This window comes from Anser cygnoides, chromosome 6 (genome assembly GCF_040182565.1).
Source record: "Anser cygnoides isolate HZ-2024a breed goose chromosome 6, Taihu_goose_T2T_genome, whole genome shotgun sequence".
NCBI lineage: Eukaryota > Metazoa > Chordata > Aves > Anseriformes > Anatidae > Anser > Anser cygnoides.
The window spans coordinates 22,229,440-22,243,668 of record NC_089878.1 but is presented as its reverse complement, the minus strand read 5'-3'; the positions used below and the strand labels follow the sequence as shown (position 1 = coordinate 22,243,668).

At 41.3% G+C, this 14,229-nt stretch overlaps 1 protein-coding gene across 1 annotated transcript in view; it reads left to right on the top strand.

Moving 5' to 3' along the window:
- B3GALT1 (beta-1,3-galactosyltransferase 1) overlaps positions 1-14,229 on the top strand; it is a 61,212-nt gene that overhangs the window by 35,838 nt on the left and 11,145 nt on the right. The gene's annotated exons all lie outside the window — the stretch shown is intronic.

Here is a 14,229-nt window from a genome sequence, read left to right as displayed (position 1 = left end):
ACAAACCTGGTACCCACACCTCACAGAGGAAGCGAGCACTGATATTTCCAAATAACTGCCTGCAATTTATGTTCTTCCATTAGGCTTCGATGTGTATGTGTGGTTTTGAGAACATTGTCCAGAACAGCTTTGCTAAAATATAAGACTTCATTATTTTCAATACTTAGCATGGTTATAACTGAAAACAAACAAGCAAAATAAAGTAGCTTTTATGGGCTGTTTTTTTCTGTTTTGCTTTTTTTTTTTTTTCAAGTGATTGGAAGCAACTGTTTGTTCCAAGTTCAGAAAAGACAGTCCCTCCAACAGTGCTAGAGAAATTTGGAAAGAGAACTTTTTGTATAAAATGGAAGGGCAGGAACCCCGGCGATGTGACTGACAATATGATCAGACCTTCAGCTTTACACAGTGTGTGCCAGCATCATCAGTGTTAGATCACCGACGCGGGTGATTTTCTGATAGACAAATAGCACTGTCATGAGAGTGTGCATTAGACAACTGCTGGGTACATTTCTTTTGATAACTTCAGCTGTAACTTTATCTCAGATCTTAATTTTAAAATCTAGAGCTGTCATTTGTCTGAGAGGTGTTTAGGCTTGCTTTAAAATCATTACACTTTTAATGCTAACCTGCTGGCACTAAGAAGCATTTGCAGTGAATGTTTTATTCAACAAGACTTAAGAGAGAGTTTTGTCAGATGTGCTTCCTGTCATCCTTTATTACATTAGATCTTTTGATATTTGAGCAGAAGACTTAGAAATAAAGATGAAGGTCAGTTAAATGGGAGGAATATAAAATTTCTTTCACTATTCCTGTTTTCATATTGTCCATCAAAACCACAATTTGAAAATGTCAGATAACAAGGGTTTCATTTTTAATTGCTTAACTGTATCATACTACAATAACTTAATGACTATACGGAATATTTATCATGAGAAACAGGGATTACAGTCAGACAGTTCTCCTAGATTACTGTTCATTATACAGGCAATTCAGGTCTAGTTAGGCAGCTTGTGTGATTTGGTATTTTCAAAGGAATGTCCCCATCTATTAGAAAACAAAAGCAAATATTTAAAGATTTAGAGTTCAGATGAGCATTTTAATTTTTGAGACTGCAATAGTGAGCTGTAAGTCTCAAGTGAACAGACACTCTTTCTCCAGATATTCAGTGCTTACATTCCTAGTCACACGCAGAAATCAAAAATAAGATATATTTAAGTATTTCAAACCTTAAAAATGTAATTTAAAAAAAAAAAAAACTTTCACATCTAAAGATATTCAGATCTGAATTTACATGGCTGCTGGGGTTCCATTCCTTTCTAAATTCCAATCATTATTTTTTCCATCACTTTAAACAATATCCTCATTAAATCAGATGCAGATTTTTAGCTAAAGCCCCCCCCCAAATGAAAGTTGCACTGATCAACAGCTATTACAACTATCTAATGAGTTATATTAGACTCTAGACATCTACTTTTACATCTGCCTCAACATCTCCATTACTAACACCATCCATCTTATAGAGTCATTTCATCAGAAACAGACTATTTTCCTTCCCAGTGCAGACTAGATGTAGCAGTTGATACAAAGGATACAAAGCTGTATGTGCAGTGGCTGCTCTAGCTTAATTGACATTTGGGAGAATTTGATTGTGACTTTATTTTGACTACTTTCTCTCATTTATGTGCTGCAAGTAAATCACGACAGATAGCAAAGCACAAAACAGAGTGGACTTGTATGCAGGAGCATCAGAAGTCCACCATCAGGATTTCTACAATTTTGTTTGTGGTTTGAGGTCTGCTTAATTTTAACATCGATCTTTTTCTAATGCAGAGTAAGGACTCTAAAGGTCTTATTTACTTTGAAAATAATGGTGTTCATATTAAAATGCCTGAGGACATGAGAATCTTGACCTAGGTGCAGTCCAGTTCCTTGCTACCATTTGTTGTAAAGTTTAGCTGCTACCATAGTGCCAATAAATTAAGAAGACAGCATCTTGCTTCTAAAAAAATATTTTATAGCAGCAACAGGCAGACATGCTGGACATGGTGATGGGACAGAGGTGACAATGACCATTAGGTAGTAATGTAAAAGAATGTATAGTCAATGGTGAGTTGAAAAGTGCGGGTCCTCTTTGACTTAGCCACTGCTTATTTTAATATTTACAAGATACGATACCATATACAAGGAATATAAAATTCCCATCTGGTATTTGAAATCCCAGAAGCCTGAGTGGCTCTTTAAATGGATCATATGTTAAAATTGGAATAGCCAGATGCTACATTCACAAAGTCAGTGTTCTGCGTCTTCTTAAAATCCAAGAGCTGCCACTGCTAAATCTAGTCTGTCAGGATCGAACCATTTATCAGTTAAACAGCATAACTTTTACCAGAGAAATAAAGCATTGTGTGTTGTGGGATACAAACAGGCATGCACTGCCCAGGCCAATTATAGGCACAGGAGGCAGAAAACCAGGCATCGACAGGACTTTCAAAGGACTTTGGTAAATTAGACTTTCCAGAGAAGACAGGCTGCACTTCTCACATTTGGAGTCTGTGGCCTTGCAGTCACTGCTGGTAGGGAGCTGCAGATGTCCAGTGGTTAACTAGCCTTCCATGAGGCAACACAGGGGCCGTAGTAAAAAGCTGTATTTCTTAGGACTATATCTAACATACCAGACCAGGCTCAATTCAAAACACATGCTGACAAAAATAACTAATATCATAGCAGGCCTGAAAACATACTAGAAACTTACTGTGCAGACAATTCAGAAGTATTTAATACTATTCTGTGTGCCCTTAAGGAGGACACTAAGCAACCCAGAGCTTGCAAACATCCAAAGACTCATCCCAGTAGAGAGAAAACAGAGATGATAGCATGCCAGCAGCACAAGAAGTTTGAGACGCAACTCATTTATATCTTTAAATGTCAAGGCTGTATCTTGGAACTGTATCCATATGTGCACATGATCTTAGAGCTGAGAGAAGAACCAGCAGCAGAAAGGAAGAATCGCTCCTCAGCTAACCTCTGACAACATTGGTTGCGTAAATGCTATTTACACAGCGAGGTCCAGACAGACTGCAATCAAAAAAATCTCACAAAATCAAGAAGAAAGACAGCCACGGTCCTCGCCAAAAACCCTTTCATTAGCCTCTGAGTAAGCACTGCACTCTAAGCTGCATGCAAACTCCGAGTCCATCTAGCGGATCTCAGCAATGAGATACCTGGGCTAGTTTTGTTCCCTGAAGGTCTTTTCCTGTGCACCAAGATACAAACAGCTGCATTGTTTGGGCAAAGTCTGTGCTATAACACTCAATTCAAGATGTGTCTGTTAAGGGCAGATGAAGAAAACTCCAGGTGATATTACCAGGCGTCTATTGTAAATCTAAGAACTCCTCCCAGATGTGATGCCTGACAGAATGCAGAGCAGCAAATAAGCTGCATACCCAGTGTTAGCTGGCTGAGAGTACTTCTGCAATCATCTTGCTCTTGCTCATCAGATCATTAAATTACTTAATATCCACTGGACATCAAGAAAAAGCGTCCATCAGGCAGGATCGCAGAAAGTGTATTATTAGGCTGCATGCAGTCACAATTAATATAAACACCTCACTGAGCATCTCTTGTACCATTCATTGCCCTTGAAAGTTTAGGATTTTCCCAGACTGTGAAACCCCCTGAAAAAGTTTAACTGCACGTATGTGTGCTCTATCACTTCTAGAAGTGAGACACAGGACGGGAACATTTGGCTTCATGGAAGCATGCCAAAACATAACACTACCTGTGTTCATGTTGCTGCTACCCTAAACCTGTAGCAGCTAAAGTCATTATTGACTTCTGAAACCTGGTCACAATTGTTGTGCTAAAACTGCTACACTGACCAGCCATTGCAATTAAAGATGGAGGGGAACTCAACACAGTTATCCTTAACGTGCTTACTCTCTTCTCCACTGCATTGCACTTTGGAGCCAAGCTGGGCAGTGTGGTGGCACCAGCATTCACCACTGCTTCCATGGAACGGGTATCCTGCTTCATAGCTTGTTGGATGAGAGGGGATATGCAAGCACTGCAATTGGAAACGAGACACCGCCAGGCAATCACACTCCCATTAAATTCAGTTGCATTTAGATGGCCAAATTTTGTATAAAACTTGTAATAAAGGGATAGTAGATGTGCTAATCAAAAGTATTTTTCCTAGGAAGAAAGAAATGATTGAAATAACAAACTACAGCAGGTTGTTACAGTCTTGTGGTCTTGACAAAGTTGTATTGAAACACAAAGTCATAGTGCTAATTTTTTTTTCTTTCATTCCCTGGCATTTAATCTCAAATGTCAATAGTAAAGCTATAACAAAATGAATTTAATAGGCTATGCAGGCACTCGAGATCAACTGCCAAATGGAAAAGAAAGGCAGAATTGAAATGCCTTGCTATATTACTTTTCTGCATGTATCAGAAAAAGTTACAGCTAAACAACTTCTGAAAAGTACTGATAAAGTAACTTCACTTCTGCGCACAGGTTTTCAGAGACTTAAAGATTGGTGCTCGGCTCTCTGAACGCCCCCCCATCCACACCTCCATTTCCCCCTGGGTGCAGTGGGATTTCTCGGGTGGGAAGGACTAGCAGAGACCCCGTCCCCCGTCACTTTGCTCCTGTGGCGCTGGCACATTTTGGCTTGGTGAGATACAGCCTGTGGGAGGGAGATGAGAGGAAGGGAGTGCAGAGATGGCTTTGCTACATCCAGGTCTCATCTCTGACCTCATGCTGCAGCTGCACACAGCCAGCCCCGCCGCCTAAGTCTGCGTGAGGGTGTCCTCACCAGCAAACCTCACCCAGGGAGCAGAGGAAGCAACGTCCTCCCCTCCCACCAAAGCTGCCTCATCATTTGGCAAAGAATGAAAGGTTCAGGATGAGAGAGAACGTGTTTGATAGTTTTACCCAGTGGTGATGACACCAGCGGAGATGATTTAATTGTTCTAGTACCTATTTTTTGGAGTGGTTTCCTATGAGGACTGTAAAATGCATAATCCATCCTTATGGAAGATTGCCCATTCCCTCTGAAGGGCAGTTATTAAACAGCAGATGCCTGGGGGCACTGTTCTGTGATAGAGGCCTACTTTATGAATGGTGTTCGAGGCTACAGATGTCAGCTGTATAAAGACAACTCTCTGCAGTCTCTCTCTCCCTCCAGAACTTGAACTGCTGGAGTGTGCTGAAATTTTAAGACTTTCTTTGGTGTCTCCAGAGGTGTACAGGCAGAGGGTAGATGTCTTAGAATACAAAATCTTGTGCTGCAGTCTCTGGCTTTGTGATCCAAAGCAAACTTTTTTGTCTTCCTTTTTATTTTATCTACAGGGGTGGCTGGCAAATGACCTACCTCTCAATTCAATATATCTACTTTTAGAAACTTGCAGTTTTGTTCCTGTCACTGCTGGTTTCATCATTCCTCAAATTAAAAGATGATATGTCTAAACTTTTAGTTACTTGACCAAGGCAACTGAGAAATCATTTTTCACATATGATACAATCTGATGGCTTTTCTTCCACGTGTGTCAGATACAACCATAATTTACAGGTTGTTTCCTGCCAGCCAAGATAATAATTTGGTGTTGTCTGAGGCAGAAAATCCTTTTGGTGGTCCTAAAACAGCATATAGGGAACCTAAAAAAAAAAGTCTGTATATTTTGTCTGTTCTCATATCACTAAGATGTTGGAAATCTCATCTCTTCTACTTCCAGACATCCTAAATTAGTAAGCCTACTGTCATTTAGCTTGTCAGATTACTCTAAAAAACAGTTCTTGTTGTTTTGGAGGATGCTTGCCATTTTTTGTAGCTCATGGCAAAGTAATATTCTTACATGTGTTTTTCGTACAAACTGTCATTTTGAAATATCTAAAAAATATTATACGATATTGAATATCCTGCTCTGTCCTTCTACATGGCAAGGACATTTGTAGTAGTTTATTAAAAAGACACTGTATCACCATAGTGAAATTGCTTTTATTGTCATAAATTCAGTACACTAATTTCAAGTCACCACCATTTTGTCTGGCTAGTCCCTGCAACAAAATGTGTTTATGTTGAACAAGTTAAAGCTGGAAGATGAGTGAGATGATTGACTTGCGCCAACATTTTTTTTTTTTTGTCTCCGAACCTCTTCATATTGGAAGCTTTCTAGATTACAGTGAATACATTGTGTATACACGCCACTCCCAGGGGGTAACTTTTTCCCTAATGTATTTAATCATTCTCAAAATCCTGAGAATGAGAAGGTGAATCATTCTGCCATTTTGTTCCTAGAGAAGGTGCAGTATATACCAGGTTTAGTTTGAAGACAAGTGTCAACAGGAAGAAGACTCAGATAAGAATCCAGAGAAAAACTACCCACTCTCTAATTAGAAAATTTGGTGACCTACCTTACCTCACTTTTATCACTATTTATTATATACCTTCATTTAGATGCAAGAAGTTATTTTTTAAAGTTTCCTGGGAAATCTCAAAGCCAAAATATTTTTCAAAAGGTAATAAATGATTTAATTGCAACCATGGAAGTAAATTGTACACTAGAGAAAAATCACAGGCAGATCCAAAGCAAAACCAAAGCCGACCTGAGGAATGTAGTGACTTAGCTTTGAGGTACAGAACTAAAAAGGATCAGCTGCACATTGGCTCTTACCATCCTAATGGTGGACACTTTGACCAATGTTTGGAGTGAAAACATACCGAATTTCATCACTCTCAAAACATTTGGATGGAACTTGTTAATACAGTTGGCCTGATGACAGAGGCTTGACCCTACAAGCGAGAAGTGCAAGGACCTGATGAGAGTGATTGATATGGATATGCTATCTTCAAAACTGTGCTTTGGGATTTCAGTTTGCCACGACATTATATAACCCTTGGCAAGTGACAAGCAGTCTATCCCTCGTTACACCATCTGGAGGAAAAAACAACAGCAAAAAAGCCCTGACATACACATTCTGTTTTGGCAAAGGCACGTGTGGGAGAATTGCCTACCTGAGCCAAGAGCTGTCTTCTGCTTCTAAAAAGAATCTGGCTGATTCAGAAGCTTGTGACAGCCCCTCACCATGTTTCCATTTTACAACAAAATCAGAATATCACATTGATCTTTCAAGTAGCGGCACATTCTCAAACACTGTACTATTCATGCCCTTTAAAACTGCTATATGCATGAACAAGTTTCCTTTTAAAATCCAATTATGTTTCCAGTTTAAGTTCTGAAGTGATCTCAGGAGAGTCAAGGGATACAAAGAATCATTAGATATTGTGAAAACAAATTTTTAAAAAAATCAAAAAAAGAATAAGTGTGTTTTGTTTTGTTTTGTTTCTTAATTCTCAAATACTTGAATTGATTTCCAAAACATCCCAGCCATCACTGAAAGTTCGACCTAAATATTTAATAGGCAAGCAAAGGCTTTTTGTTACATTACTTGTTTTCAGCTGATGCAAGAACAGAGGATCTATTTGTATGGTCTTATTCTGGTGGAAGGAAACCTTGGGGACGCTGCTATAGTCTCAGGTACAAAAAGGGGAGCCCTCAGCCCTCTCACAGTCATTTAAGGCAGGAGTGAGGCCATGAAAAGGGGTCTGCCCTGCTTTGCCCCAGCCTCTTGCTTCAGGCCCCTGATGTCCCTTAGCTATGTTGATCCAGACTTTTGCATGGCTGGGAGGCAAATCTGACTGGGGAATGGATCTGACTAAAAATAATCATTGACTGTTAACACGTGGATATTTCTGTGGTGGTGATGGCTTACACACACAAACCGTGGCTCTAATTTCCCAGGTGCAGGCACAAAGAACCATCTCCCAGCTTGCTCTAATGCAGCACTCAGGCACTGAAGCACACTTCTCCAAAGAGGAGCCACATGCAGCTGAGGAGAGGCAAAGCGACCCTTCCTCCTCACTGCCCCTGCCCACACATGAGGACTGTCACTTTTCCCCATCACCAAGAGATGCCTGTCCCCTGGAGGGCTGTGGCCAGGCTGCGAGAAGGCCATGGCCTGGCTGCCGGAGGGCTGTGGCCCAGCTGCTAGAGGGCCATGGCCTGGCTGTTCAAGGGCCATGGCCTGGCCACTGGAGTGCCATGGCTTGGCTACCGGAGGGCCATGGCCCAGCCAAGGTGCAGGATGTCCCCATGGGCAGCGTGGGCTGCCCCACGACCCAAGGGTGGGCAGCCTGGCCCTGCCACGCACCCCACAGCACCTTCCTCTGACCCCTTCAGCTGCTCCGCAGCTCTTCCATCAGCAAATTTGTGTGGCCAATCTTTAAACTGACCAAAAATAAAAGGGAGCGTATGAACTTTATATTGTCATATGTGAATGAACAAATAAAACACCTTTTCTGCAGGAGGTAGGTGTGGCAAGGGGTAGAGACAGAGGGAAGATGATCAGGAATAGGGGTTAGGAAAAGTTAAAGAAATAAGAAATTTGAAAGCAGATCATTTTGGAAAGCTATTTGACCTTTATTTGATCCAGCCAGCGCACAGGGGGAAGAACAGGAATGGAATTATTTTCCCAAATTCATGTGTATTTTTCATAGAATGAATTAATGCCTTATTGAAAAGGTGATTTGCAGTTGGCATTTAAGGCAGCCTTGCTGCCTGGCTTTGGAATTATTCCCATTGTTGTTCGCACAAAGGGAAAATAAACTCAACCACTTGGCTTCCTTTTCCCTGAAATGTATGTCTAAGATCACAGCTTAGAAAAGAAACTAAATGGCAGATGGCAACATCTCTGCAAAGTATGTGCACACTGAGCTATACAAGCTGGCAAATTAATTTGTTCAAAGAAAATGACAGAGAAAGAGGGCTTTTCTTAGAGCATGAAAGAATGATAAAAAATTGAAGCTCTCTTTAGAAAGTCTTGGGCAGCTCTTTGACTATGTGTGTTGTTACCACATAGTCAAAAGAAAATATCAAGAAATTATTTACATGCCTTTGCTGTGGGGTATTACTCTTCATTGCACTAGTAGCAAGAAAGGCTTTTAGAGAATAATGTGAAGTTGTGTGTACTGAGGTTGTCTGCCTTTCCCTCACCTTGAGCCACACTGCATGGGGGGCTTCACAGCGTGCACCCAGGCACGGGTCGGGCAGACATCCCCTGCCTCTCCTGCAGCCCCTACCTGTCTCTGAGGGAGAGTGCCAGGAAACCAGTTCTTTCCTCCCTCGCAGCAGGGCAAAGGGGTGCTGATGTTTGCATCACTCCTCGTGATTTCTGGCTTTTTCCGTACGAGTGCATCAGTGTGCACCTTTCTGCTCACTAGACAGAAAGAAAGCACCAAAGGATCACTGGCTGTGTCTTCTGATGGACTCACCCGTGAAGCTACGTCTCTCCCATGGCCCAAGTGATTCCCCAACAGCTGGCCCGACAGCTGTTTATTGCATTTCATATCATTTTTGCTTCATGCTGCCTTTGATATCAGAATAGCTGGAAAATAAATCAAACCACAGATTACTGAGTACTTTAAAATCTCTTTTGTTCAAGAGATATCTCAGATTAAAATAACACTGAGAGGAGACTGCCAAAAGCGGAGGAAGCATTTGGGACATTGAGGGAGACCTGCACAGAGTTCAAACATGCTCAGGAGAATCCCTGTTGTTTCTAGTGATGATACGAAACAAACACCTTTCTCCAGAGAAGGTCTGAGGTCATGTTGTTTATATAGCAATCTCTTCTGATTCCGCTTAAAGACCCAAACCCCGAAAGTTTGGAAAATGAACAAAAGGAGGGTTTAATCTTATGTTGCTTCTATAAGAAACAGTCTCCCAGAAGAATGTCTCTCTGTGAAACAGCTCTATTTAATTCTTACAACCCTGAGGTGTATATCAAGATTTTGGACCCTAAACTTGCTTGGCAGATTTTATTACTGTGTTACCTGCCTCCTTGGGGTATACAGCTTCTCAGTGAGCTTGTGTTTGTAAAGCTCTTGAAGGTTCATAGATGGAGAACTAAGAGAAGCAATCTATATTTTTACACTGCGTCCATGTACCTTCTTTCTCCTTAAGGCTTGGCCTTCAATACGCGGATAACTAAGGTATGATATGATTCCCCTTGGGCAAAGTGACAGAACATATTTCCTATTTATTGCTTCACAGAGTTGATTTCTATCAGCAGTGCAATACATTTGTACTGAAGCAGAAGCCAACACATCCCAAAGAAAAGCACATGGTAGAAAGAGAGTTGAGTCTGCTGAGCTGTATGGGCACGAGGGTGGGCACCCATCCCCTGGGCCAGGGACACCACCAGTGCAACGCACCACAGCGCAGCAGCAGGGCCCTGAGCGATGCTGCACACACGCCGCTGTGGGATCTCTGGAGCAGCACTGTAACCACAGGCTTTACCCACGCCACAGTAGAGTCTAGGTAAGCGTCAAGCTGTGAGGAAGAAGACTGCTTTCCCTGCTTTTCAACTCTGAATATGCTTGAGGCCATCCTTCATATAATGCTGCTTTGCATATGTTTTGAGAAATCCTTCAATATAGACAATGAGTCTCCATTTACACCTATATCAGCCCACTAGGGACCACGTGGTTACAGGTGGAGAAGCCAACTGGAGAGTCTCCAATTATCCTGAGAAGTCACAATTGCAATGGTTATGCTTCCATAGTCACAACAGGAAAAAAAGAAGGGAAAGTGTGCTGGCAGCATAATGAGCCCACAGACATGGGCCCTGTTATGCTTAGGGAAAGAAGACAAATACACGTGCACTCACTATAGGAAAAACTGCTCGGCTATTTTCCTAGTTACCAGTCCTGGCAAATACCCCTAATTAGGACGACTCACAGACAGAAGATGTAAGAAACCAGAGTTAGTATTGCTGACTACTCACGCTGGTCTTTGGGATTCGAAATTTATGCTCCCCCGTGAAAACTTAGTTTTCAGAAGTACATATGAATAACATCTCTAATGACATAGGTGATAAAAGTGAGTTGAAATAGGATTTCAGATGTACTCTTTACCAGAATACAGTTCTTCCAGCAGCCTTATTAGACACCACAGGTGATCAGCCACATTCCGTCCAGCCGGGAGGCAGAGTTATTAACTGTTCCCCAATAACAGTTTGTGAGAAAACTTCCTCAATTTTTGCCTACAACAACTCTCACAGGCCTCAAGTGAAACTCTGATCTGATCACAAACAGAAAAGCTGTTGACTGGCTGCTTTCTCCAGAGACACCCAAGTTTCTTTCACTGAGACTAATGGATGGTGTTTGCAACTTTCACAGTGGGAATCAAATGGAATTAAAAAGACGCGCTTTGGGGGAAGAGGATGACTATGTAAGCATCTATGTAAGTTATAAGCATCACTGATACCCCAGGATGGGTTTGCAGTTTAGCTGAGGAGGCAGCAACTCATTTATGATCCCCAGTAGTATTGTCAAACTCCTCTCACTTGGGGACACAATTTCCTGATCTTTTGAAACATCTTGGGCAAGTGAGGACAAGTTTACTCTTTTGGATTCACAAGGATATATGTTTACCCATTTACTTCAGCATCAACTCCTTCATTTGATTCACCCAAAAATCTTCAGTTGCTAAGAGCCCATTTTTAAATCCGTGCCACAGGAGAGACAGCCTCTTGTGCTGAGTGAATGTTCTGTAAATGTGCAAGTATAACGTCATATAATGGTCCTTTCAGCGGTAAGCTTCTGGAACCTAAATGCTGACAAATTGACTGGGGTCATGTCTGTTAAATGCTCCATATGTGCTGGTTGAAAGAGCCTGACACTACCTTCCTCTCAAATGTTAGTAGTTTGGCAAAAACACTCTTTTGCAGCTCAGTTCAATCCCGAGTAAAAGCAGATTTTCATTTATTGCATTTATTTTTTAAGTTTAACAAAACCCCATCTGCCATTTAGTTATGACTGAAAAGAAACATACTTCCAGTCTCCTTTGTAGAGGCAGGCAGATACAGGCAGCAGTGGTGGGTGCTGGCCTCAGCTGGACTGAGCTGCCCCAAGTGGGCTGGAGAGCTCCTGCCCCAGCGGTGGGCGCACAGCAAAGCACCCCTCCATGCGCTCACGGCCAAGCCAGCACAACGCCATTCACCCCATCGAAAGAGGAGGCAAACCCCACTTTTCCCTGTTCCTTCTCTACCAAGTAACGTGTGTCCGTCCAGCAGGCACAGCCAGCCCTGCCAGCCTTAAGCACTGCAGGTGGGAGGGGAGCAGGGCAGCGCCCCGGGGACAGAAAGCCGTGCCTGACAAAGTGCTCCAAAAATTGGGGAATTTCAGCCATGACTAACCAATCACCACCTCCCCAAAAAAGTGTATGTCCAGGAAATATTTTTCACATATTGGAGAATAAGTCATCTAGCTGAAGTATGCCTCATATTTTCCAGGTCGGTGACAAAACTCCTTAGTTTATATATTTACTGTTTATGTTACAGTTCTGTGAGAGACTGGCAGGTGTGATTTTGAAAGAAAGAGCTTGCCTTAAATGGATCACAGCTACTCCACCAAGGGAATTAGAAGCTTCAGTCATATAATCACAGAATCTCCCGAGTTGGAAGGGATCCACAAGGACCAGCGAGTCCAACTCCTGGCTCCACACAGTCAAGCCTAATGTATATAAAACTCATAGTGAAAGGTGCTCCACAGCACTGCTTCACATTAACCACTGTAATGCAAACTTGAAAAAACTGCAACCTGTTCCTGAATGGACAGAGCTAGACTCTGGGACCTTCTTGACACAACAAATATTTCTAGAGAAAAGAAAATAAATGCCCACATGGCCACAGTCACAGTGTCACCACATCCAACAGTGTCCTTGGACATCTTACAGATAAAAAGCTGTAGCTAGCTATTTTGTGATCACTAAACTCACTTTTTGCAAAAAGTTTCTAGTCTTATTGTTGTGGAGAAAATGAGAAATTAAGTGAATTCAAGCCATTTTTAGCCTCTAAAAATACCTCTGATTTTGAGCAACTGTATTTTTGGGTTTAGGAATACACTTTGCTCCCTTTCTGGAACAAGGAAGCAACCATCTCATAGACATCGCAAGATGATGAAACAGCTATAAGGCATCTTTCTTGAAGAAGAACATACGATTTTTGAATCTAACACTTGCAGAGTTTGGCCACTAAGGCTTTGCTCTGAGGACTGGACATGCCCATCAAAACTCTGGCCTCAGTACAAATGGAAAATGCCCTCTATGTATCACTTGGAAGAGACATACTTACACTCATGTTACACCTTTTAATATCTTCAAGAGAAATACTGACATAATGTTCATAGTCTCCAGAAATCAATGTCCTCCTAAAAAAAAAAGCCCAGGAATAGCTTCAGATTACAAGATTTGGCTCTCTTCTCAATTCGTTACAACAAATATAGTCATTGTACCTATACAACTGAGATAGGGAAGAATCCCTTCAGTAAATGTCAATCAATAATAGCTACGCTCTGAGATTATAAATACGTATTTATATATAGCAATAACCAATGTTTGGAGCCTGAGCTGTCCCCAGTTTTGATTAGGTTAAAAAGCAAAGTTCCCAAGCATCACAGCAGATACCTGAATGAGCAGGTTCAAAACCCTTTTAGAACTTTTCCCAGTAAATCCAGAAGTTGAAATTTGTGTTTTTCCTCCAATGCTCTCCGGGTAGGACAAGATTTATGAGAAACAGACTCATTATCCAGTTCAATGAGTTACCATCACCACAGACCTTGTAAGTGTGATTTCAGGTGTTCCAGTTTTCACCTAATTGTTACTCCTCCTGTTTGTGACAAAGATTAATTAAGAACGGCTGTACTGCTAGGGTAGGCACCTGTATAATCACAGCCATTGTCATCTGTTCTTAGTGTCATAACCCAGACCACCACATCACAGACATCACCATGAAAACTAAGGAAATGAAATAGTGAAATTTAAGACGGTTAAGACGTGAACAGCAGTATAGTTGATTTCAAACACATTACTTGAATGTAATTTAACCTACTGACTTTGGTAATGAATTATGTAAAATTGTTTAATGACTAACAGATATTTTGTTAAAGCTGTTTTCTAAAGGCTTTCCCCTTCAGAGGGAAAAAAAAAAAAAAAAAAAAAAAAAAACTCAAAGCCCTATTTTTCATCCTAAACTTCCATTAGATGAAAAATATTGTAACTGATTTGGTGGTGACATGAGCTAAGGAACCTTGCTGTGAGATTTCACAATAGAGCACAGCACAATAGCTAAAGAAAATGATGGTTGTGGCTATGGTAACCCAAAATGAAA